The sequence below is a fragment of the Octopus sinensis genome, linkage group LG15 (assembly GCF_006345805.1).
Source record: "Octopus sinensis linkage group LG15, ASM634580v1, whole genome shotgun sequence".
NCBI lineage: Eukaryota > Metazoa > Mollusca > Cephalopoda > Octopoda > Octopodidae > Octopus > Octopus sinensis.
Genome location: NC_043011.1, coordinates 42,469,308 through 42,494,945, shown reverse-complemented (window position 1 = coordinate 42,494,945; position 25,638 = coordinate 42,469,308). Strand labels below are relative to the sequence as shown.

General features: G+C 37.1%; 1 protein-coding gene across 3 annotated transcripts in view; it reads left to right on the top strand.

Annotated features, from left to right (window-relative positions):
• LOC115219752 (ral guanine nucleotide dissociation stimulator) overlaps positions 1–25,638 on the top strand; it is a 143,989-nt gene that overhangs the window by 55,682 nt on the left and 62,669 nt on the right. The gene's annotated exons all lie outside the window — the stretch shown is intronic.

Below are 25,638 nucleotides of genomic sequence, written 5' to 3'. Positions count from 1 at the left end.
GTTTATATATATGTATGTATATCTATATGTATATATATATATATATGTATATCTATATGTATATATATTATATATATATATATATCTATATGTATATATATATGTATATCTATATGTATATATATATCTATATGTATATCTATATGTATATATATATGTATATATATATGTATATATATATGTATATCTATATGTATATATATATGTATATCTATATGTATATATATATGTATATCTATATGTATATATATATGTATATCTATATGTATATATATATATATATCTATATGTATATATATATGTATATCTATATGTGTATATATATATATATGTATATCTATATGTATATATATATATATGTATATCTATATGTATATATATATATATATGTATATCTATATGTGTATATATATATATATATATATGCATGTATGTATGTATGTATATACACACAGGCATGGCTGTGTGGTGAGGAAGTGTGTTTTGTAAGGCCATTGTTTCGGCTTCAATGGCACACTACGTCGCACCTTGGGCAAATGTCTTTTACTATAACTTAGGGCTCACCGATGGTGGATGGATTTCATAGATGAAATTTGTGTGCCTCTGTGTTCCTCCCCACTGCACGACAACTGGTGTTGGTTTGTTTATATCCCTGATAGAATAAGTCCCTGACATAAAAGTAACTACTGGGCCAAGTAAAAGACCAATTGTAGGTGTTGCTCCAGCACAGCCACAGCATCATGTCTGAGACAAAAGGTTGGAAGAACCCTCAAATACTTTCTACACATTCCATATCCATGTCTCGGCACACAACCAAACACGGTACACACAGGCCACACACACTCACACACACACACACTCGCACACACACACTCACACACACACACACACTCGCACACACACACACTCACACACACACACACACTCATGCAGGCCACATGCATACACCACACAAACTTATGTTTTTCGTCTCAGAAAGCTGAAAGACTAATTTGATGATAGACTTTGAATTTTAAGCTATAAAACACCCATACGTATAGACATGTACACATATATAGACACACATATACACATGAGCATGTGCATACATATGCATAAGCACACAGATGCTCTCACATACATTCACATTCATACACACACATATATATATATATACATATATATATATATATACATATATATATATATATATATATATATTATATATATATATATAATATATATATATATACATATATATATATATATATATACACAAACACCATCTATATATATATATACACAACACACATCTATATATATATATACACAAACACACATCTATATATACATACACACACCCACATACTAATGAACAATATATACACATGCGTTCACACACACACGCATACATACACGCATGCACGCATCAATTCATATACATAGTTGCACACACTCACACACGTGCATTCAGACACACCTTCACTCACAAACATGCATGCAAACATACATACACACACACACACACATACACACACACTCTCACCAGGTGTCTTTTCAATAACATATCCATCACCGACATACATACAAACTGCATTAAAGCACGTCACGCATGCATGCATACACTACACACACACACACACATATGTACACACACACATTCACACACATATGTACACATGCACAGTTCATTACAATAACAGAGCAGGAAATGAATCCGTCTTCAGATGTTCTGTTTGTAAAGATGTCTTCAGTTGTGAATGGATTATATAACATTGAGGGAGGGAGCGGGCAGAGAGATTCGTTATACACATGTACAGTTTTGTATAGCCTTACTCCTGACAGAGGTGGTGGAGACGGTGGGCCCCTTATACACATTCATCCAATCACATGTATGTTTCTGAATATGTATGTCTGTATGTATAGATATAAAAATACATACACATTCACAAACACACACATAGACACACAAAGCATTTGGCTGTGTATATTTATGTACATATACACACCAAAAATAAAAAAATATATGTATGTGTGCATATATGTATGTGTGTATATATTTATGTGTGTGCATATGTATATATAAGTGTGTATATGTATATACAAGTGTGTGTGTTTATGTATATATATATGTGTGTGTGTGTGTGTTGTATGTATATATATATATATATGTGTGTGTGTGTGTGTGTGTATATTTGTATATATATGTGTGTGTGTGTGTATATTTGTATATATATATGTGTGTATGTGTGTGTGTATATTTGTATATATATATGTGCGTGTGTGTATGTATATGTATGTATGTGTATGTATATGTTTGTGTATGTATATTATATATATATATGTGTATATGTATGTATGTATGTATATGTCTGTGAATATATGTGTGTGTGTGTGTATATATATATGTTCATAGCCTTTTTTTTACGTGTAACTTTTAAATATACTTCTCTGAATATTGTTCTTCAATTCCAAAAGAGTTACCAGCTAAATGAAACGGACTTTGTGAAACTAACAATTACAGATTTTTTACCATCATGGGTCATCATCCTTTGATGCATCTGGACTCATCACCTGTGATGTTTCCTTGAGTCATTTGTTATTTGGAGTCTTTCGTCAATTAGACACCCTCATCAAGGTAACCCAGTCAGGATTGATTCCAAGTTAGCACTGATCCTTCCAGAGTTCCAAGTACACACACACACACTTATATAGATATCACCACCATCATCATCATCGTGCTTCTACTTTCCATATCATCATGAATGGTTTTTTTCTTCAGTGCAAGTCAGTGTAACTGGCCTCCCAAATGGGTCAGAGACTACATCTCACTTCCACTGAACAACGTTTGGCATGCTTTCTACAGCTGGATGCACTTCCTTGTAGCAATCACTTTACAGACTGCCAGTCTATCTGTTTGTCTTTTATGTGTTTCAGTCATTAGACTATGGCCATGCTGGGGCACCACTTTGAACAATTTTTAGTCAAATCAACCCCAGTATCAACACAGACTAACACACACACACACACACACACATTTGTACAATGGGCTTCTTTCACTTTCTGTCTGCCAAATCCACTCACAAGGCTTTGGTCAGCCTGAGGTTGGAATGACTGGTATGTGAGAGTGGTAGTGGACGGGGGGGGGGGTGATTGATGAGGAGCAGGGTGGGCATAAAGTGAAAGAAGAGAGACTGTGATGGCAGCCACATATTTGCCAATATCAGAGAGAGATAGAGAGAGAGAGAGATAAATGGTAAGAAAGTTGGGTGACTGATCTTCTTTTTGCTTTTATAGCAAATAATATGGGGGAGAGGAAGTAATGGCTGGAAGAGAAATAGTAATGGTTGCCAAACACTTACCAGTGTCTGGGAGAGAGCAAGGGATAAATGGCAACAAAGTTGGGTGACTGAACTTTGCTTGTATAACAAATAGCTTGGAGGAGAGGGAGTGATGGCTGGCAGCACTGAAAGGATGCTGATAGACTATATTGGATTTAAACAGATTTGGTGCTGTCCATCATATACAGGGCATCTTGGGTGAGAATGAGAGAGAAGTAGTCAAGTGTGATGAAGTATGCGCAGGTATTTTACCAGCCCCTACACCAATAGCAAGGTGCAGTGAATAGGAGAGAGGACGATCAGAGGAATGGTTAGTGTCAGAGATATTAAGAAGGTTGGACAGATCCAGTATCATCTATTGACTTACTTGGGCAGCGGAAGTGGATGGAGAGTGTGTAAATGAATGATAGAGACAAATGAGATGGGAGGAGTAGATGGAGCAGCAGTGGCTGTGTGGTAAGATAATTGCTTCCCAACCACATGGTTCTAGGTTCAGTCCCACTGTGTGGCACCTTGGGCATGTGTCTTCTACTATAGCCTCAAGTTATATATATTTCTTTACTGTCCAGAAGGGGCTAAACATAGAGGGGACAAACAAGGATAGACGAAGGGATTGAGTGCGAAACTGGTACTTTATTTATCAACCCCGAAAGGATGAAAGGCAAAGTTGACCTCGGCGGAATTTGAACTCAGAACGTAACGACAGACGAAATACCGCTAAGCATTTCGCCCGGTGCACTAACGTGTCTGCCAGCTCTATATATATATATATGTATATGTGTGTATGTGTGTGTGTGTCTGTTTGTCCCCCGCCCTCGCCATTGCTTGGCAACCAATGTTGGTGTGTTTACGTCCCCGTAACTTAGTGGTTTGGCAAAAGAGACTAATAGGATAAGTACTAGGCTTACAAAGAATTAAGTCCAGGAGTCCACTTGTTCAACTAAAGGCAATGCTCCAGTATAGCCGCAGTCAAATGACTGAAACAAGTAAAAGAAAAGGATGTATTAGATAAGTGGTGTGTGTGTGTGTGTGTGTGTGTGTGTCTATATATGAATGCAGATGGAAAGTTTGGCAGCTGAGCAACCAGGGGTATCTTACAGCCTCCATCACTCATCATCATCATTACCATTTTGGTATTTTGTTTCATCAATGGATGAACAAGTTTTGTTCAGCATCTTGTGTCCCCAATAATCAAGGTTCTCTGATAACCCAGCTTGACCACTGCCCTGTGACTGATACCTTTAGAAGAAGAAAAGAATACATATAATCATCATAATCATAATGATTTTGTATCCTGCCCACCCCCATCACATGGGCAGGGTATATATACACATCAACATAATATATGGAATTTGCAAATGTATACTGTGAAGTGTGTATATGTGTGTGTAAATATATGTGTATGGACATACACACACATTCACACATGCACAGTTCATTACAATAACAGAAAGGAAATGAATCCCTCTTCAGACGTTCTGTTTATAAAGACGCCTTCAGTTGTGAATGGATTATATAACATTGAGGGAGGGAGAGAGAGAGAGTGTCATAATACAAGTATAGGTTTATATAGCCTTACTGCTGATAGAGGTGGTGGAGATGGTGCTGAAGAACACACAGAATGGAGATACACACACACACACGAATACAAAAAGATTACACATCATCATCATTCTACATCTATTTTTTTTCTTCTTGCTTGTATGGTATGTTTCTGGTCATCCCGTAAATAATGTGTTTTTTTTTTTTACACTTTTATTTTTCAAAATTAAGATAAGCAAAGTTCTGTTTTTAATCTAAAATATACTCTCCTCCATTTTCTACAATGCTCTTTCATCTATCTGGTAGACTTGCAAGGACCCTCTTCCAAAATTCACTTGTCTGTGATGAAAAATATTCCTCCAGTACTTTCTGACCTCGTCTACACAATTCATATTTTTTCCGTCCAAATGATTTTGAAGACTGCAAATAAATGATAATCAGATGGGGCAATGTCCAGCAAATATGGTGAGTAGGACATAAGGTCAAAGTGGACTAAACTTTTCATATCCGACCAAACAAATAACAACACCTTATGTGGGTGAAGACCTTCTTTAACCTGGGGTGTTGGTGTTTCTCCTTTCCCTTCCCTCTGTCTTCGGCGCTTGACATTTTTATAGAGAACATATTTCTCATCACCAGTCACTATTCAGTCCAAAAAAGGTTCATTTGTGAGATGTAACTGCAAAGAAGAACACACATCCACCTTCCAAATGTGATTAGACTCGGAAAGTTTGTGAGGAACCCATTAACCCAATTTGCTGACTTTTCCGATGGCACACAGGTGTCGATGAATGGTTGAATGACCAAATACCAGCTTCTCTGCTAGTTCCTTAATAGTTATGATGGGATTTTGTTCCACCAGGGTTTGCAGGACATCCTCGTCAAGCTCTACAGACCTTCCAGGATGAGGCTCGTATTCCAGGCTGTAGTTTCTGGCTCGGCATTTCTGGAGCCACCCTTGACACTGGCTTGCGATTATTGTCCAATCCCCATATACTGCATTAATATTCCTTGCATTTTACATTACATTGTTGCCTTTATTGAACTCATAAAGCAAAATATGCCAAATACGCTCCTTTGTCACTTCCATTATAGCTTTGAAAAAATAAACTTAAAATTGAACTGTATTCTTCAAAATTTGCATGAGGTAAAATTACTACCTGCTTTTATAGTGAATTGATGCACGTAATTTATCCCATCCCCCTCTTTTCAAGCAATTGAAAAAACTGCATTATTTATGGGATAACCCAATATATTCATCTAGCTATATGTATATGCAGATTGCATGTGTGTGTTTGTGTGTGTGTGTGAAGGTGGATTATACCAAGTAATATCCACCTTCCTATTTCCTTTTCTTAGCTTTTAGTGTATATATACACACACAGTTTCTATATATATATATGTGTGTGTGTTTGTGTATATATATATATATATATATATATATATATATATACACTTTATTTAAAGCAGCAGAAAATTCAACAAAACCTGTTACTCTGAGTTTCACGTTGCCGTTCATTGGATAGTTTTTGCAACGTGAAACTCAGAGTAACAGGTTTTGTTGAATTTTCTGCTGCTTTAAATAAAGCATATTACTCTACCACTGGTATTTGAGTACTCTTTTTTCCCCCCTTGTTTCACATTTATGTGTTTACTCTGGTATATATATATATATATATATATAGCTGTATAAATGTAATATATACATACATTTTGTTATACATGTACATTGCACAACAAAATGTGTATGTATATATGTATATGTCACATATACATATATATATATATATATGTATAAATTGGGGAGAGGGTTATTCATTCATACACTCACCCACAATTTTATCACTCTTAAACTTGTGAGTTTCTATTAATTTAATATTATCTGTTTTCATGCATGTAAATACACTTACTAATATATATATATATATATAATATATATATATATTATATAATATTATTGTTCTTTCTTACTAAAAATATAGGACTGCTTAAGAAGTGCTTGGGTCGAACCCAAGACAAAAGATAAGAATTAAGATATAAACTCAAATTAAGCAATCATACTCATACAGTTATAAATTTGACTTAAAATCTGCACACATATGTTAATACAAATCGACACATGAATATTTTTTTTAATATTTATAAAATACGAATATACATAAAAATACATGTAAATAAAACCCATGTGGGATATGTATGAAAGGAAGTGTGAGCAAAAGAGAACTGATAAAAAATTTTTTTGTACTGAAATTAAGAGCTGTTAAGAGTTTCAATTAAAAGACCCAAAGATCTCGATGTTTTTTTTAAAAAAACATATAAATGGTATATAAGGTATGGGAAGCACTCTGTTGGTTATGACGACGAGGGTTCCGGTTGATCCGATCAACGGAACAGCCTGCTCATGAAATTAACGTGTAAGTGGCTGAGCACTCCACAGACACGTGCACCCTTAACGTAGTTCTCGGGGATATTCAGCATGACACAGAGAGTGACAAGGCCGGCCCTTTGAAATACAGGTACAACAGAAACAGGAAGTAAGAGTGAGAGAAAGTTGTGGTGAAAGAGTACAGCAGGGATCACCACCATCCTCTGCCGGAGCCTCGTGGAGTTTTAGGTGTTTTCACTCAATAAACACTCACAACGCCCGGTCTAGGAATCGAAACCGCAATCCTACGACCGCGAGTCCGCTGCCCTAACCACTGGGCCATTGCGCCTCATAAGGTATATAATAGAGTTCGAGAAAGTCCACCTTCTCTGGCCGTTTCCAGAGTTCATGTCTTGGTAAAAAAATTAATAAACAATCTTACAAACCATGTTGTCAATGTCCCCTTCATCAGGAAAGGTATCATCATAAAATCACTTCCTTCATAATTTTTGATTCTTACCGATTAATGGATATATAATTAAAAAAAAGATTCATCTTCCTGTTGTCTATATATAAACAACAGGAAGATGAAAAGAACTGGCTTTAATTACAAGCTTCCACATTTGTTTCTGTGCTGTGACACCAGCTTTAAGTTGTTGAGCTTTGATTCTCTTACTATTACATTAGATTATTTTCTAAATAGTTATTTAAATAAATATGATTCAGCAACAGCTGTGTGCCTGTACAATCTTAAGGCACTTAAGACCAATCTTCGTGAAGTACCAGCACACAGCTGATGTTGAATCATGTTTCTTTATATAACTATTTAGAAAATCATCTAATTTAACAGAGAGAGGATGAAAACTCAGCAACTTAAAGAAGCTAGTACAAGAGCACAGAAACAAATGCTGCAATTTGTAATTAAAGCCTGTTTTCTCCATCTTCATGTTGTGTATGTATGGAAAGCGTGTTACAGCACTGACGATGAAATCGTTTCGATATGCAACTGAACCTTTTAAAAGAATTTTTCTTTGTTTATTCCCTCAACTTCAGCACGTGTGTATGTTTGAAAAAGTAGTTTCACTTTAGAGTCCCTTTCTGGTGTTACATAACTGGAGTCCATGCCAGTGGCGTGTAAAATGCACCCACTACACTGTTGGTGATAGGAAGGGCATCCAAATCAGATTGGAACTTGGTGCCGCTTACCAGTTTTCAGTCAAACCATCCAGTCCATGCCAGCATGGAAAACAGACTTTAAATGATGATGATGATGATGCACACACATACACACGCTTCCATCCCTGGGCCCTCAACTCTTTATAGTTTTACAGGAGTAACACCAATACATATTGCTCATATTAGTTATTTTAAACCTGACAGGAATCATTCAGGTCTTTGTTTGAACACATCTGATTACTGCAGACGTGGAATTAATAATGCAAGGCATTTTATCCAATGTTCAAAGACACTGCCTTTTCTCTCGCACATGCATATATATATATATATATATATATATATATATGGAAATATGCTGTGCTTGAGAAGACCTGGCAAGTCAAATGAGACCATAACCCGTGGCCTATGCCAGGAGCGTAACCAGCCCACTTGTGCGTACCTTTTCCTTCTTTAGACACTAAACTCTGCTTGCGAAGACCTGTTGAGGCAAGTAAAATCAAAATCAAATTCAATGACTGGCATCTGTGCTAGCGGGCTGCAAAGAGCATCATACGAGTGTGATCATTGACAGAGCGGCTAACCGGCTTCCATGCCAGTGGCACATAAAAGGCACCATTCGAGTGTTACCAGTGTCGCCTTACTGGCACTTGTGCCTGTGCTAGTAGGGTACCAAGAGCACCATCTGAGCATGATCGTTGCCAGAGCGGCTAACTGGCTTCCATGCCGGTGGCACATAAAAGGGCAGCATTCAAGCGTGATTGTTACCAGCGTCGCCTTATTGGCACCTGTGCCAGTGGAATGTGTAAAAAGATTCGAGCGAGGTCATTGCCAGTGCCGCCTGACTGGCCCCCGTGCCAGTGGAATGTAAAAAGCACCCACTACATTCTCGGGGTGGTTGGTGTTAGGAAGGGCATCCAGCTGTAGAAAATCTGCCAAATCAAGATTTGAGCCTGGTGCAGCCATCTGGTTCACCAGGCCTCATTCAAATCGTCCAACCCATGCTAGCATGGAAAGCGGATGTTAAACGATGATGATGATGATATAGACATAATAAATGAAAAATGTATTGTAAATAAATGACAGATAAAAAGCATATTTGTATAAGACACAGGGGTTCCCTAACTCTTTGTTAGTTATCAGCCAGAATGGTAATATTCAATTTCGCACCTTTACAACACATTTTTTCATTTATTAGTAACGGTACACAACATGCACCAGACTGTTTATTAATAGTAAGTTTACATATATACATACATACACAGATATGTGTATACATATGTATGTACACTTATCTATAGAGACATATAAGCCTACCTACACATATACATATGGTTTGTGTATATATATATGTATATATGCAATGATTTGATATATATATATATATATACATACACATCCATATATATATATATATATATGTGTGTATGTGCCCATATGCACCCATGCACTTATATACATAGTGAATGTCGCCTTAATCTACCCAGATCTATGTCTGCTACACCCAAACACTATCCTCTATGCCAACAGTTGACCTTTTTTCCATCCACCATTGATAAAACATAATGTTGCATTGAAGCAAGAAACCAACGCAGAATCTGGGGGAAAACAACATAAATATTGTTTCGTATACATACGTACATAAATATACACACATACAGGCATACATGTAAGTGTGTGTGTGTGTGTGTGTGGTAACTAGGCACATGTATGAATCTCTGAGTACATCTAAATTCATTTAATCATGGCATTTAATCGAGGTATTTATTCACTCACACACACATACACATACACATGCACACTTAGACACACACACACACTCACAGATAGATAGATAGATAGATATGTTTCTTTATTAGCCACACAGGGCTGAACACAGAGGGGACAAATTACAAAGTAGAGCTTTTCTTTTTGGGGAGGAAAAAAAAACGATCAATAGGGATTGTGTATCACAGAAATGTAATGATGTAAAGTGTAAAGGGGGAAGCAGATAAGGTTTATCCATGGAAAGAAAAGCCTACGGAAAATACCACGGTAACCTCGGTCAATAATGTCACATGTTAACACATTTATTTGCAAGTAAGTAACTCTGTTTTAAAGTTTTCTGGGTTCAACTACTTGAAGAAGTTGATGAGAGATTGACCAGATAGGAAAGTGTTTGTCTTTAATCCTTTCAGATGCGTCCAGATACATTCTTTCGCCATAGCCACAAGTATGATGAAAATAGCTCTTCCTTCCCGTTTGAAGGAAGGAGGCGTGACAATATTGATGATATACTCGGCTGATAAACCAACTTGTCCCACACATGACAGCAATCGTTCGACATAAGCCCACAGGTCGGAAATGGTTGGACACTGCATGAGTGCGTGCAGAACGGTTTCGTCGCTCTGACCACATCTCGGGCAGGTCAGCCCTGTGCTTCTCGAGCTGTCTGTAGAGCTTATCCTGAACAGATAGCACTGCCAGGCCTGGGATCTCTGGAAGTTTTCCATAGGTCCCAGCCCAAAAGTCGTCTTGAACAGGTGGGTCAGGTATTCCTTGTCGACACCCAGGTTCGCCCCAAGTTCGTCGTCGTACCTCCCCTCCACATAGACAGAGAGACAGGCAGATAGAGAGATATAGATAGATAGACAGGCAGATAGATAGAGAGATAGACAGAGAGACAAGCAGATAACTAGATAGATAGATAGACAGACAGACAGAGAGGCAGGCAGATAGCTAGATAGATAGACAGACAAGCAGATAGACAGACAGACAGATTGATAGACAGATTGATAGTTAGATAGACAGGCAGATAGATAGATAAATGGCTAGATTGAGATATAGATAGACAGAGAGGCAGGCAGATAGATAGGTAGATAAACAGACACACATGCACACACATGGATGTATATAACCACATACATACAGACATGTATAGAATGCAAAAAAGAAGAATACTAAGAAACCAATACTCCTCCCGTTTCTCTTATATTTCCCAATTCAAATTTTCTGTTTATTTTTTTTCTCCTCCCTATAATTAGAGAAATAAAATAAATAATAGATGATGCTTTATTTCAGCTTTAGTTCACTTTATATATATATATATATATATATATCTTGTATATGTGTGTGTATGTGCATTTGTTCTTATCAAATGAATTTCTAATTAATTTTCTTCCTATTTTTCATTTGAATCGTTAGATCAAAAATCTTGCTCGAAATAGTTTTATTTCATCATATTATATTACTTTCTGGGAAATAACATAAACTTCACAATTTCCCATTTTCGTCACCACTGTGGAAACTTGATATTACATGCTTCCTTAAATTCCAGCAGTGTTTGAAGAGGACTAACACCAATCACACATTTTATGTCATCTTTTTATCTTTTATCTATTCTGGTCGTTTGACTGTGGCCATGCTGGGGCACTGCCTTGAAGAACTTTTAGTGGAATGGATCACTCCCAGGACTTTTGTTTTCTTTTTTCTTTTTTTAAGCATGGTATTTATTCTATTGGCCTTTTTTTGTTGAACTGGTAAGTTACTAGGATGTAAACCTGCCTACACCAGTTGTCAAATGGTGGACACATGCACACATTTATATATATAAATATATACATATCATGGGCTACTTTCAGTTTCCATCTATTAAGTACCTATTTCTTTACTACCCACAAGGGACTAAACACAGAGAGGACAAACAAGGACAGACAAACGGATTAAGTCGATTATATCGACCCCAGTGCGTAACTGGTACTTAATTTGTCGACCCCGAAAGGATGAAAGACAAAGTCAACCTCAGCGGAATTTGAACTCAGAACGTAGCGGCAGACAAAATACTGCTAAGCATTTCGCCCGGCGTGCTAACGTTTCTGCCAGCTTGCCGCCTAGTTTTATTAAGTACCCTCAAGGCTTTAGCCAGCCTGCAGCTCTAGTAAAAGGTACTTGCCCAAGGTGACACATAGTGGGACTGAACCAGGAACCATGTGGTTGGAAAGCTAACTTCTTAACATACAGCCATGCCTGTGCCTATGTTTGATATTTTTTTTTTTAATCTTTTAGTCAGGTGGGAAGGCAGTGCCTATGTCTCTGGTCCTTCAAGAATACCAGGAGGGAGGGAAGAAACTGGACATCTAACCTATATGCTTGCCTAATATTAATATATTCATGACTTCAAAAGTCATGAATATCACAAATTCTTATTCTCTAAAAATTCATGTCACTGAGAAACACTCGTAATTGGAAAGTCCAGTGGCACTTTCCCTTCATCCAGAGTCAGTAAAAAAATTTTTTTTAATTAATCAAATGAGCTGTGATCTTGTATTTTTGTTGGTCATTTGATTTCAGTACAAACTTTGTGCTTATTTTGTATGTTCCTTGGATTGTTTCACCCTCAAACCAAGCAGCTCTGGTTTAACTTTTATTACATGACATACAAAAATAAAAACTATTCCAGGATTAGAGCAAATGTAAACCATTTGACGTGGAGGCACATGGCCTAGTGGTTAGAGCAGCGGACTCGCGGTCGAGGGATCGCGGGTTCGAATCTCAGACCGGGCGATGTGTGTGTTTATGAGCGAAACACCTAAGCTCCACGCGGCTCCGGCAGAAGGTAATAGCGAAACTTCTGCTGACTCTTTCGCCACAACTTTCTCTCACTCTTTCCTCCTGCATCTTGCAGCTCCCCTGCGATGGACCAGCGTCCCGTCCAGGTGGGGAACCTATATGCCAAGAAACCAGGAAACTGGCCCTTATGAGCCAGGCATGGCTCGAGAAGGAACAAACTAAAAAAACTAAACTAAGCCATTTGACACCAATCCATCTGAGACTGTTCTTGGTCTATGGTACAAACTTGCTGTTTAAAATATCTACATTAAATCTTTTTATACTGATTGTATGTTCCAAATGTCAGATTGATAACAGCAAAATTATTTTACTAAATTCTTCAACATTTTCAAAATTAATTGAAACAAAAGCAGTAGAATTCATCAGAAGAACAAAATATGGTAACAAAAGAGTTAAAATGATGGTTTTATGTTCTGGAATACAGACAGAAAGAGGAAACGAAGCATTGAGAACTTGGAACGTGGAGTCAGAATATTGTATGTGTAAAATGTTAAAGCATTTGATTCCAAGGAAGATTTAGGGGCCGATTGTATTGAGGAGTTGGTCATGTGATGCTATAAGAAGCTGATTGTCTCATTCACTGTTTAGACTGATGTTTTGCGAGTTTCTTCCATCTTCATGTAAAGATTAGAATCGATAATCTAATGTTATTGATTGATTGTGCAATACACATATGCATGCACACGTGTGTGTATGTCTATATATATATATATATATATATATATATATCTGTGTGTGTATATGTGTGAGTGTATGCATGTATATCAATGTATGTATGTATATATGTGTGTATATACATGTGCATGTATTTGTATGTATACACACACACACATTTAAATTGAATAAACCCACCTGTTTCATTAACTTCTCTTCACATAAGTGATTTAATTTTGTTTTGACTTTTCGCAACAAAAACTGCAAAACTAACAAAAACAATAACAAGAAACACAACCTTCATCGATGATTAAATTTGTTGAACTTCACACACCCCTACATGGTGGTGGTGGTGGTTGAGGTGGGAGAATTAGTTTACCCTCAAATAACCCATATGGGTGGTTAAAGTAATTTAACGATGGGGTGGGTGGATTAATTCAACCTCATACACACGACATGGGGAAAGGGTTAAATTAGTTTAACTCCGTGTACTCCACATGGGTGGTTGAATTTACTTCATCTCCCATACACCACATGAATGGTTCACCTCCCACCAGTACACATGCCCTGGATTAGGTTTTTTTTTTTTTTTTTTCCCTATATGCTTCATTTGATTTCCTGCTTTTTGGTTGGGGTGGAGGGTAGGGCAGTCTTATAGTTGGAAAGTGAAAAACTGAATCTGAAATTCTGAAAAGTTTTATTTTTATTTTTGATTTTAATGATTTTCTCATAAGAAATGGCAAGAAATCTGGAGAGAAACGAAGAAAAATGATACAAAAAGACAAAACTTGTTTTCAGCTGGATTTCCATTGAATAACAATATTGATTTTCTTTTTTTTTTTTTTTTGTTTACAGTTATGAAACCTCTGCTATGTAACGGGAGGGTGTGATGTGATGTAACATTTATGCCTTTGCTCAAGAAATTTAGATACATATGACATGGTTCCAGCTGGGTATTGAACCTGTTATCAATCAAGGACTTGGGTTTACTGAGGAAATACTCAATTATTCCAAAATGAAATTAATAATAATGTTGGTGGATTTTGCATCTTTTAAAACTAAAAATGAATGCTGTGTGTTTTAACCCTTCACCATTCAGATTATTCTGTCAAATGTAATGCTTGTTTATTCAGTGTTTTGAGTTAATCCGGGATTCTCTCATAGCTTCAGGATTTTGATGATGTGAGTGTTTAATTTTAGAATGACATTGTAGGACATGTGTGAGAAGCAAGACCTGGCCAGTTTGAACATAAAGCAGGTAGAATATTTTGGCATCAGGCTCCAATCTTATCTGCATGCCCTTCCTAACGCCAACCATTCCAAGAGTATAGTGGGTGCTTTTACGTGCCACTGGCATGAGGGCCAATCAGGCAGTACTGGCAACGGCCACACTTAAGTGGTGGTTTTTACTTGCCACCTGCACAGGAGCCAGTCCAGCGACAATGGCAACAACCTCACTCGAATGTTTTTCACGTGCCACCGACCTAAGTGCCAGTAAAGCGACACTGGTAATGATCACATTCGAATGGTGCTTTTTACGTGCCACCAACACGGAAGCCAGTTTGCTGCTCTGCCTGCAATCACACTTAGATGGTGCTCTTAGCACTCAACTGGCACGAAAGCCAGTCATCGAATTTGATTTGATTTCAATTTCACTTGCCTCAACAGGTCTTCGCAAGCAGAGTTTAGTGTCCAATGAAGGAAAGGTACACATAAGTGGGCTGGTTACACACCTGGCATAGGCCATGGGTTATGGTCTCACTTGGTTTGCCAGGTCTTCTCACAGCATATTTCCAAAGGTCTCAGTCACTAGTCATTGCCTCAGTGAGGCCTAATGTTCAAAGGTTGTGCTTCACCACCTCATCCCAGGTCTTCCTGGGTCTACCTCTTCTACAGGTTCCCTCAACCGCAAGGGTGTGGCACTTTTTCACACAGCTATCCTCATCTATTCTTACCACATGACTATACCAGCACAGTCATCTCTCTTGCACACCACATCTGATGCTTCCAACTTTTCTCTCAAGGTACTTACACTCTGTCAAGTATGCACACTGACATAACACATCCATCAGATCATACTAGCTTCATTCCTCGCAAGCATATGCATATCCTCAGCAGTCACAGTCCATGTTTCACTGCCATGTAGCATGGCTGTTCATACGCATGCGTCATACAGTCTACCTTTTACTCTGAGCGAGAGGCCCTTTGTCACCAGCAGAGGTAAGAGCTCTCTGAACTTTGCCCAGGCTAATGATGATGATGATAATAATAATAATAATAATAATCTGACAACAGTATATATATATATACATGGCGGACTTCTTTCAGTTTCCATCTACTAAATCCATTCACAAGGCTTTGGTTGGCTCAAGGCCATAGTGGAAGACACTTGCTGAACATGCCACATTGTGTGACTGAACCCAGAACCATGTGGTTGAAAAGCAAACTTCTTACTACAGAGCCACTCCTGCTCCTACATGCAGAAAATACTCCCTTAACATTGACTAAATTCTGCTGGTATTAAGTTTACAAATCCCTCAAATTTAGCCCCCATCCCCAAGTCAAAGCTCCCCACTCACACATACATACACACACGCATTCACTAATTGAGCTCACATCATGGTCCTTCTTTATTCAACATTATCCTCCCTGAATAATTCTTCCAAGAAATACCAGACAAACAACTAAGATCTGAATATTTATCAGCCAACAGCAACAACTCCCAACTCAAGCTGGCTGTGATGTCCAAAAACACAACTGTTCCAGCTAGTGCTGTTAAATATGGCTAGGTCCAATAATGGCCAAATCCTAAGTTACCATTTTCGTTGTTGTCTAAAACTAAGACCAGCTTGGACAAACAAATATCAACCTGACATCGACAAAGCTGGTGATGGTGGCAGTGCTATTGTGTTTGTTTATCATATTGGTGTCTCCTTCATCTTTCAGTTCATGTATTTATCAGAAAAACTTGCCTACATAAAATACATTAGACCCCTTTTCCTCTCCCTCAAATTCCCAATTCCACTCTTAAATATTGCTGAGATAAAATAAACTACATAAAACAGACAGAATATTACGTCTGCGTTTTCTTTGTTTATTGCTCTGCCTGTCTATCTTTATCTATCTATCCACCTTTGTTTATCTCTCACTCTGTCTGTCTATCTATCTGTCGGTCTTTCTGTCTATCTATCAGTCTGTCTATCTATCTATTTGTCTATCAGTTGTCTGTCTATCTATCTATCTATCTATCTATCTATCTATCTATCTATCTCTATTGGTCTGTCTGTCTGTCTGTTTATTTGTCTGTCTGTCTATTGGTCTGTCTGTCTGTCTGTTTATTTGTCTGTCTGTCTATTGGTCTGCCTATCTATCTGTCTGTTGATCGATCAATCTGTGTATCTATCTGTCTTTTTGTCGATCTATCTATCGATCTGCCTATCTATTGATCTGTCTATCGGTCAATCTGTCTATTTATTAATCTATCTATTGATCTGTCTATCTTTCAGTCTATCATCTATCTATCGATCTGCCTATCTATCTATTGATCTGCCTATCGGTCAATCTGTCTATTTATTAATCTGTCTATCTATCGATCTGTCTATCTTTCAGTCTATCATCTTTCTATCGATCTGTCTGTCTATCTAGCTATTGATCTGTTGTCTATCTATCTGTCGATCTGTCTATCTATCTATCTGTCGATCTGTCTCATTTATACCTGTCTTACCATCTTACATCTATTTCTGCTGATGTCTATATATCTCTCCATATATGTCAGTCTAACTTCCACATTCTCTCATAGCCATCTATCTCTATAACTGTATAGCAGTTTGTTTGAAGCCAGTTTTATTTCAAACACACACACACACACACGTGTGTTCATATGTGTGTGTGTGTATGTAGATATATATTATATATATATATACACACACACACATACATACATACATTCACACAAACACATATACATACATACATACATATATATGTGTGTGTGTGTGGAGCATTGCTCAACAGCATTTATCAGAATTAGAAACCTGCTTATCTTGGAAATAGAATTTCACTGCCTGCTTGCTGTATCCCTTGGTTACAGGATCTGATGCTGCCTGTTTAGCTGATCTCACTGGGGTAGATGGGTAGGTGGATGGCAAAGCTTCTAGTCTGCTCTTGTTACAGGTGGGTAAACCATTCTTCCACTGGTTGACCTTTACATTTGGAACAGCACAAATGTTCAAGAATCTACTCTTTTCATGATGTCTTTGGTTTCTTTTGTTTGTTGTTTCTTTTTTTCACTCCTCCCTTATCTTCCTTTTTGTTTTTCTTTATCTATTTAGAGAGAAAGAAAGAGAATTTTATTATTTTATTCATTATTTTCTCTTATTTTCTTTATAGTTTTTTTTTCTTTATATATATTTGTTTATAATTTTAATTATTTTTCTGTGTGTGTGTGTGTGTGTGTGTGTGTGTGTGTGTGTATGTGTCTATATATATCTCTGTTTATTATGTTTTTTGTGTGTTTATCCTGCTTCTCTCTCCCTCTGTCTTTCTCACCCCCATCTCTCTCTTTATCGCTCCTCTCTCTCTCTCTCTCTCTCTCTCTCTCTCCTCTCTCTCTCTCTCTCTCTCTCTCTCTATATATATATATATTATATATATATATATATTATATATATATATATATATATACCTCAACTGTTCTCTCTGTCTTTAAATTTTACTTTCCACTTACAAAAATGTTCCATGCAGTTTCATTCTGCAGAGATTATGCACACACACACACACACACACATCAAAGACCAAAGAAAGTTTTATAAAACAAAGGACCAAATGGTGCTTCAGTTCTCCTCAGATTAAAGAATCTTGATCTGTTTTACAAGATATTTCAGGGGATTAGAATGACTTTGTTGTATATGATCTTAGAGATAACTACAGTGGCATGATGGCTAACTTTGTTATCTCACTATTACATATGACGATATTATAATCTATGTTGCTTAGATATAACACAGTGAGGTAACTTTGATACCTCACTGAGTTATACATGACATGTAATGATCTTCATTATCTCGCTGTGTTATATATGTATTACATTATAAAGAGATTTATTTTACCGTGTTGTTTGTGATATAGATAGCAATAGTAACAAGATAGTTAACAATGTTATCTCACTGTGTTATATATATTATTAAAGAACTTTATCTCACATTTTACTTTATATATATTGTTATAGGTGATTACAGTAACACCTTAGCTAAGTTTATCTCACTTTGTTATATATGATATTATAGAGTAGACAGATACATCAGCGGCAAGAAAAGTATCATATAAGCCTTACAAAAGTAAACAAACTATAAATGTATAACACAACAGTGATGTCATTTATCAACAGAAAGTAACAAGTAATGTTTAAAAAGGATTTGAGTCCAGCAAACAGACTTTCACTGTATTACACATAATTCTAGGTTATTTTATAGCAGCTAAATAACTGACTTCATCTCACTGTGTTATATGATATCCTATGTGACTATGATGGCATGATAGCTAAGCATAATATCTTACTGTGTTATATTTGATATCATGACTAACTACAGTGGTATAATACGTGAGTTGTGTTATTTCTCTGGGTTATATTCTCAAGCATTAGCACCATTTTTTTCATCCTCACTCTCACACAAATATCTGTCTTTCAGTGCATCTTAGAATCAGCTCTTTCTTGGAATCTCACTAAAATGGTACTTCCATTGCTTCCTTCTATTGTCATAAAGTTTAATATTTTTCTGGAGAAGGGGAAAGTTTAAAGAATATATCGAGATGTCTGTGCCAACTTTGAAATGAAATCTGGTTCCATCGTTCATTTGCCAACAACTAAAATTCCGTGTCATGTTGTTTGTTTCTTGTTTCCGTTTTCTTGGCTCAAAATGCAAACCTTGTTTGATCTTGACACTGTTTGAATATAGAACCATGAGATAGAAGAAAAACTAGACTAAATTGTCAAGAATCCTATCCAAACATTTCAACCATCTGCCAAATTCCTGTCTTTAATTACTGCTAAATATTTTTTAAAAAGTTTTGTAGTTTGAGGGAGTGGGCAGTGACCACAGCTTTTTTTTTTTTTCTCAAGACTTTTATGGGCTGTGTAACAAGGTTAGTACAGTTTATTTAATTAGTGGAAGGTAGAGGTTGGAAGAGGGTTTATAAGGAGATAAATGACTCTGGGTGAGAAGGATTGGTAGATAGTCTCAGACACACACACACACACACACACAGTATTGGTGTGAAGCAAGCAGTAAGATAGATGCATAGAAAGGACTTAGATAGGAGTGTTCGTAGAATCGGCTTGAGCAGATACCATTGTGGTACCATCATAAGTAACAGCAAACAGATGCAGCTCAATGTTAAAGCAAATATAGTGTTGCTGTTTGGTGTTAATACAGATCAGCCCTGATTAAGCAGATACATGCTCAAAGGCTTCCAGCCAAGTCCATCATGTCTATATTTGTTTTGCTTATGAAACAGTGGTCATTAGTGAATATTTCATTATTTAAGACTTAATAAGATTAATATTGATAATCATAAAGCTACAGATTCAACATTAGTGATAGTAAAATAATAGTTTGTTACAGTTTCAATGTTTAGTTATCATTACGGAAATAACAGTTCAATATGTAAGTTTAAATAATAATAATAATAATAATGAGAGAAGGCAACAAGCAGATAGAATCGTTAGCATGCTGGGTAAGTGCTTAGCACTCCTCCTCAAAAAATTGCTGGCCTTGTGCCAAAATTTGAAACCATTATTAATGTAAGGTAACGAAGTATAAAACTGGAGCCTGGTGCAGCCTCCTGGCTTCCCAGACCCCAGTTGAACCGTCCTACCCATGCTAGCATGGAAAACAGACGTTAAATGATGATGATGATGTAACAAAGCTAGTTTCAGTGTTAGTGATTGTTAGTATTTCATTTGTCAGGGACCCAGTTGAAGACCTTAATTCACAGGTCCATGTGACTCCCTTGCTACAATTAGAAAGATAAACTCTTTCTATTAAACAAATAAATATAAATAAGCAATCTGCTGTTGTTGTTGCTGATGTTGTTGTGGCTGTTGTTAAGTTAAGTTAATTTTTTGGCTCAAAAAGCAAAAGCAAGGCCATGTAGGGGGACATGAGTTATGTACAGGGAGGGTGTTCTTGCAAAGAGTTCAGGCCATTTCTAGTCAAGAGAGACTTTGAACTGAGTGGTCATCTATATAACCCCAGGTCAGTTCTGATTGAGTAGGCCTATGATCAAGACATTCCAGTTGCTTCTATCTTCTTACCTTTCTACTCCTTCCAATCATTAGACTACTGCCATGCTGGGGCACCATCTTGAAGAATTTTTTGACAAATGAATTGACCCCAGTAATTTTTTTTTTTTTTTTTGAAGCCTGGTACTTATTTTATCAGTCCCTTTTTTTGCTGAATCACTAAGTTACTGGGACGTAAACACACCAACACTGGTTGTCAAGCAGTGGGGAACAATACACACACACACACACACACATACAGGACAGTGTTCTGTCAGTTTTCAAATCCACTTCCAAGACTCTGGTTAGCCCGAAGCTAATCGTAGAAGACACTTGCTCAAGGTGTTCATTGGGACTGAACCTGGAACCATGTGGCTGGGAAGCAACCACACAGCCATGCCTGTGTATATCCCCAATTTTTTTTCTTTTTAAATTCGGGACAACATTGTCTTTCTGAATGTGATATGAGGGAGATTTGGCTAGTATTTCTTGCAGATGGAGTAAACTCCTTAAGTCAGTCTCCCTCGATTAACTCAAAAAAATTAAAAAAAAAAAAAAAAAAAAGAAGCAAAGAAGTTAGGTGGGTGGTAAAAATCACATGCGCAGGCATGCACACGCGCACAAAGGTTAAAAATGTAGAGGTGTGGAATAATGCGACATTTGGAACGATGTAGTGAATTGTCTGTCTGTTTGTCTCTCTGGCAGCAGCTAACATTTCTTCCAGTATTTCATCAACTACTTTCTCCAATTTCAATTAATTTTCTCTTACCCTATCCAACACACATATATAAACACACACACACACACACACAGAAAATAGATATATCCCTCTCCCTCTCTCTCTTTCGGAGAGGCACTGAGCAGCTATACTCACACATACACACACGGCAGTAACTTCCACCTACCGAATTCAATCACAAAGCTCCAGTCGGCTCGGGGCTATAGTGGAAGACACCTACCCAAAGTGCCACGCAATGGGACTGAACCCAAAACCATGTAGCTAGGAAGCAAGCTCCCTAACCACGCAGCCATGCCCGCGCCTACATATATATATAATATATATATATATATATATATATAAATATAAATATACTCACACACAAAAAAGTATATATATACATACACATATAAATATGTATTCTGGGTTCAATCCCACTGCATTCCAAGTGCCTTGAGCTAGCTAATGCCTTGTGAGTGTATTTGGTCGATGGAAACTGTGTGGAAGCCTGTTGTATATATGTGTGTGCATAATTGCTTTACTGATAGCAGTAGGGTCCTATGACATATTTCTAATGGCAATATATACAGGAAGGGCATCCAGCCATAGAAACCATGTCAAAGCAGACAGTGGAGCCTGGCACAGTTCCTGTCAACTCATCCAACCCATGCCAGCGGTGGAGAGTGGATGTTAAATGATGATGATCAGCATCATATATCATCATTATTGTTGTCATTTAATGTCCAATTTCCCATGTTTGCATGGGTCAGATGGAATTCATTGAGATGGATTTTCTACAGCTGGGTGCCCTTCCTGTTGCCAAACCTCATCTGTTTCCAAGCAAGGAATATTTCCCCATGGCTGCATGTGCTTTCACAGAATAGGGAAAACAAACCACCCCACTTGTATGATAGTGGCATTTGTTCAGAACTAGTGTGAAATGGCAAAACATGGAGACACAAGCACACACACACACACACTGAAGCTCAAAAGAGCTTGTGTTTATATACACACTCACATGTGCACTCAAAACCCACTTTTTTCAGTTTCCATCTATGAAATCGTTCTCAAAGCTTTAATCAACCCAGTGGAAAGACACTTGCTGCAGGTGCTTCACAGTGGATCTGAACCCAAAATATTACATGGCTACAAACAAGACTTCTCAACCACATAATCGTGTGTGTGAGTGTATGTGTGGGGGTGTACCTTTATAGAACATGAGTCTTATTTGTAACAGTTGTTGTTTAATCCAGGTCTGTCTGTGTCAAGCAGGCTTTTCTTTTTTCATCTTTTCATCAGGAGGGTATTGAGCGCCTATGACCATCCCCTCCTTAAAGTGGCAAGCCATGACCATCTCCTCCTTAAGGTGGCAAGCTGGCAGAAATGTTAGCACGCCGGGTGAAATGCTTTCGTCTGTGTTTATGTTCTGAGTTCAAATTTACCCAAGTTTGACTTTGCCTTTCATCCTTTTGGGGTTGATAAATTAAGTACCAGTTGTGTACTAGGGTCAATCTAATCGACTGGCCCCCTTCCCCAAAATGTCGGGCTTTGTGCCTAGAATAGAAAAGAATATTTCCATCCTGGAGTGGGGCTAGGGTAGCTGTCACATCCTTATTTGTACAAATCCATGTCATTCATTTTTCATGTTATATGTCCCACGTTTTGTTTGTCCCCTCTTCATGGCCCCTTGTGGGTAATAAAATATCAGACCATCCCCTCTTTATTCAGACAAAGTTTATCCAGGATTACACTTATTCAAAATATTGATCTAATCTTAAAACAACTGTATGGTTTGTGATAATTTTTGGCTGCTATTTCTAACAAATGAAGTGTTCTTAAACAGAAGTGTTGACATACTGGGCAGAGGAAAAGTTCTGTTAATATCAGTAATGTCAACTCGTGCTTGTATTTCATATTCTATGATTAAAATTATGTTTTTCACTGTAATAATCCCACCAAACATCCTGTTCCGTGTTTTTCTACAGGGATTTTTGAAGCAGGCGGGAGGAGTGCAGTCAGAACTTGATAAGTGGGGAAATGTTTTGTTTTGGTTTTTCGTTCTTTCTCCACCGCCCCCCCCCACCACCACCACTTTCGGAATGTTATCAAGCAGCATCACCACTTCCACCATCAGTGTTATTGTTGTTGTTACTGCTGTTGTTGTTCTCTGGTTTTCCAGTGACACAAGCTGTAATTTGCAACGGGAGGGGTTGTAATTAATCACTTATTAACAAAGTTGTTTGTTTGCGAAATATGTCTGTGTACACCACCCTTAGATATGCATAAAGAAATAGACTAATAAATACAAAATAAATATAAACAAATAAATAAATTCAATTTTTTTGCTTCTAATTGGCTGACATTACAGAGTGACTCAAAAGCTGATAGTTTCGTGTACTACCAAACCTACATATTTACACACACATACACGTGTGTATACATATATATGTGCATATACATACATGTGTGTGTATGTGTATGTAGCAGTGTGTGTTTATATATATATATATATATATATTATATTGCTTACCAACTAGGTTCAGTCCCACTGCATGACACTTTAAGCAAGTATCTTCTACTATAACCTTGGGCCGACCAAAGCCTTGTGAGTGGATTTGGTAGACAGAAACTGAAAGAAGCCCGTCATATATGTGTGTGTGTGTGTGTGTCTGTGTTTGTATCCCCCCCAACATCACTTGACATGTGATGCTGGTGTGTTTACATCACCGTAACTTAGCAGTTCGGCAAAAAGAGACCTATAGAATAAGTACTAGGCTTAAAAAAAGAATAAGTCCTGGGGTCGATTTGTTCGACTAAAAGGCGGTGCTCCAGCATGGCTGCAGTCAAATGACTCAAACAAATAAAAGAATATATATATATATATATATATTATATATATATATATCTATATATATATATATATATATAATATATATATATATATATATATATATTATATATATATATATAGAGAGAGAGAGAGAGAGAAAGAGAAAGATTTCTCATGATGAAATGTAATTTTATATGGCAATGAAGAAGAGGTAAAAGAGAAGTGGGGGGTGGGTATAGCGGAAAAATCATTTTTATTTTTGCATTTGAGAGTAGGACCATGGTTTGCAGTGGTGTGGTGGTGGTGGTGGTGGGGATATCCGAAAAAAAAAGTAACAGGAATTCCTCGCATCGAACAAACTACAAAGTATATTCTCTATATGTATATATATATATATGTACTGTCCTTGATATACATAATTTCGTGTGTGTGTGGTGTGTGTGTGTGTGTCTGTGTTTGTATCCCCCCCAACATCACTTGACATGTGATGCTGGTGTGTTTACATCACCGTAACTTAGCAGTTCGGCAAAAAGAGACCTATAGAATAAGTACTAGGCTTAAAAAAAGAATAAGTCCTGGGGTCGATTTGTTCGACTAAAAGGCGGTGCTCCAGCATGGCTGCAGTCAAATGACTCAAACAAATAAAAGAAATATATTATATATATATATATATATATATATATATATATATATATATATATATATATATATATATAGAGAGAGAGAGAGAGAGAGAGAGAGAGAGAGGAGAGAGAGAGAGAGAGAGAGAGAGAGAGATTTCTCATGATGAAATGTAAATTTTATATGGCAATGAAGAAGAGGTAAAAGAGAAGTGGGGGGTGGGTATAGCGGAAAAATCATTTTTATTTTTGCATTTGAGAGTAGGACCATGGTTTGCAGTGGTGGTGGTGGGGATATCCGAAAAAAAAAGTAACAGGAATTTCCTCGCATCGAACAAACTACAAAGTATATTCTCTATATGTATATATATATATATGTACTGTCCTTGATATACATAATTTCGTGTGTGTGTGTGTGTGTGTGTGTGTGTGTGTGTGTGTGTGTGTATAATTATATACATACATGGATAAATAACCATGATATCCTGTTTCCTATGGAACACTAGCAGTGTTTGTGGCGGTGGAGTGG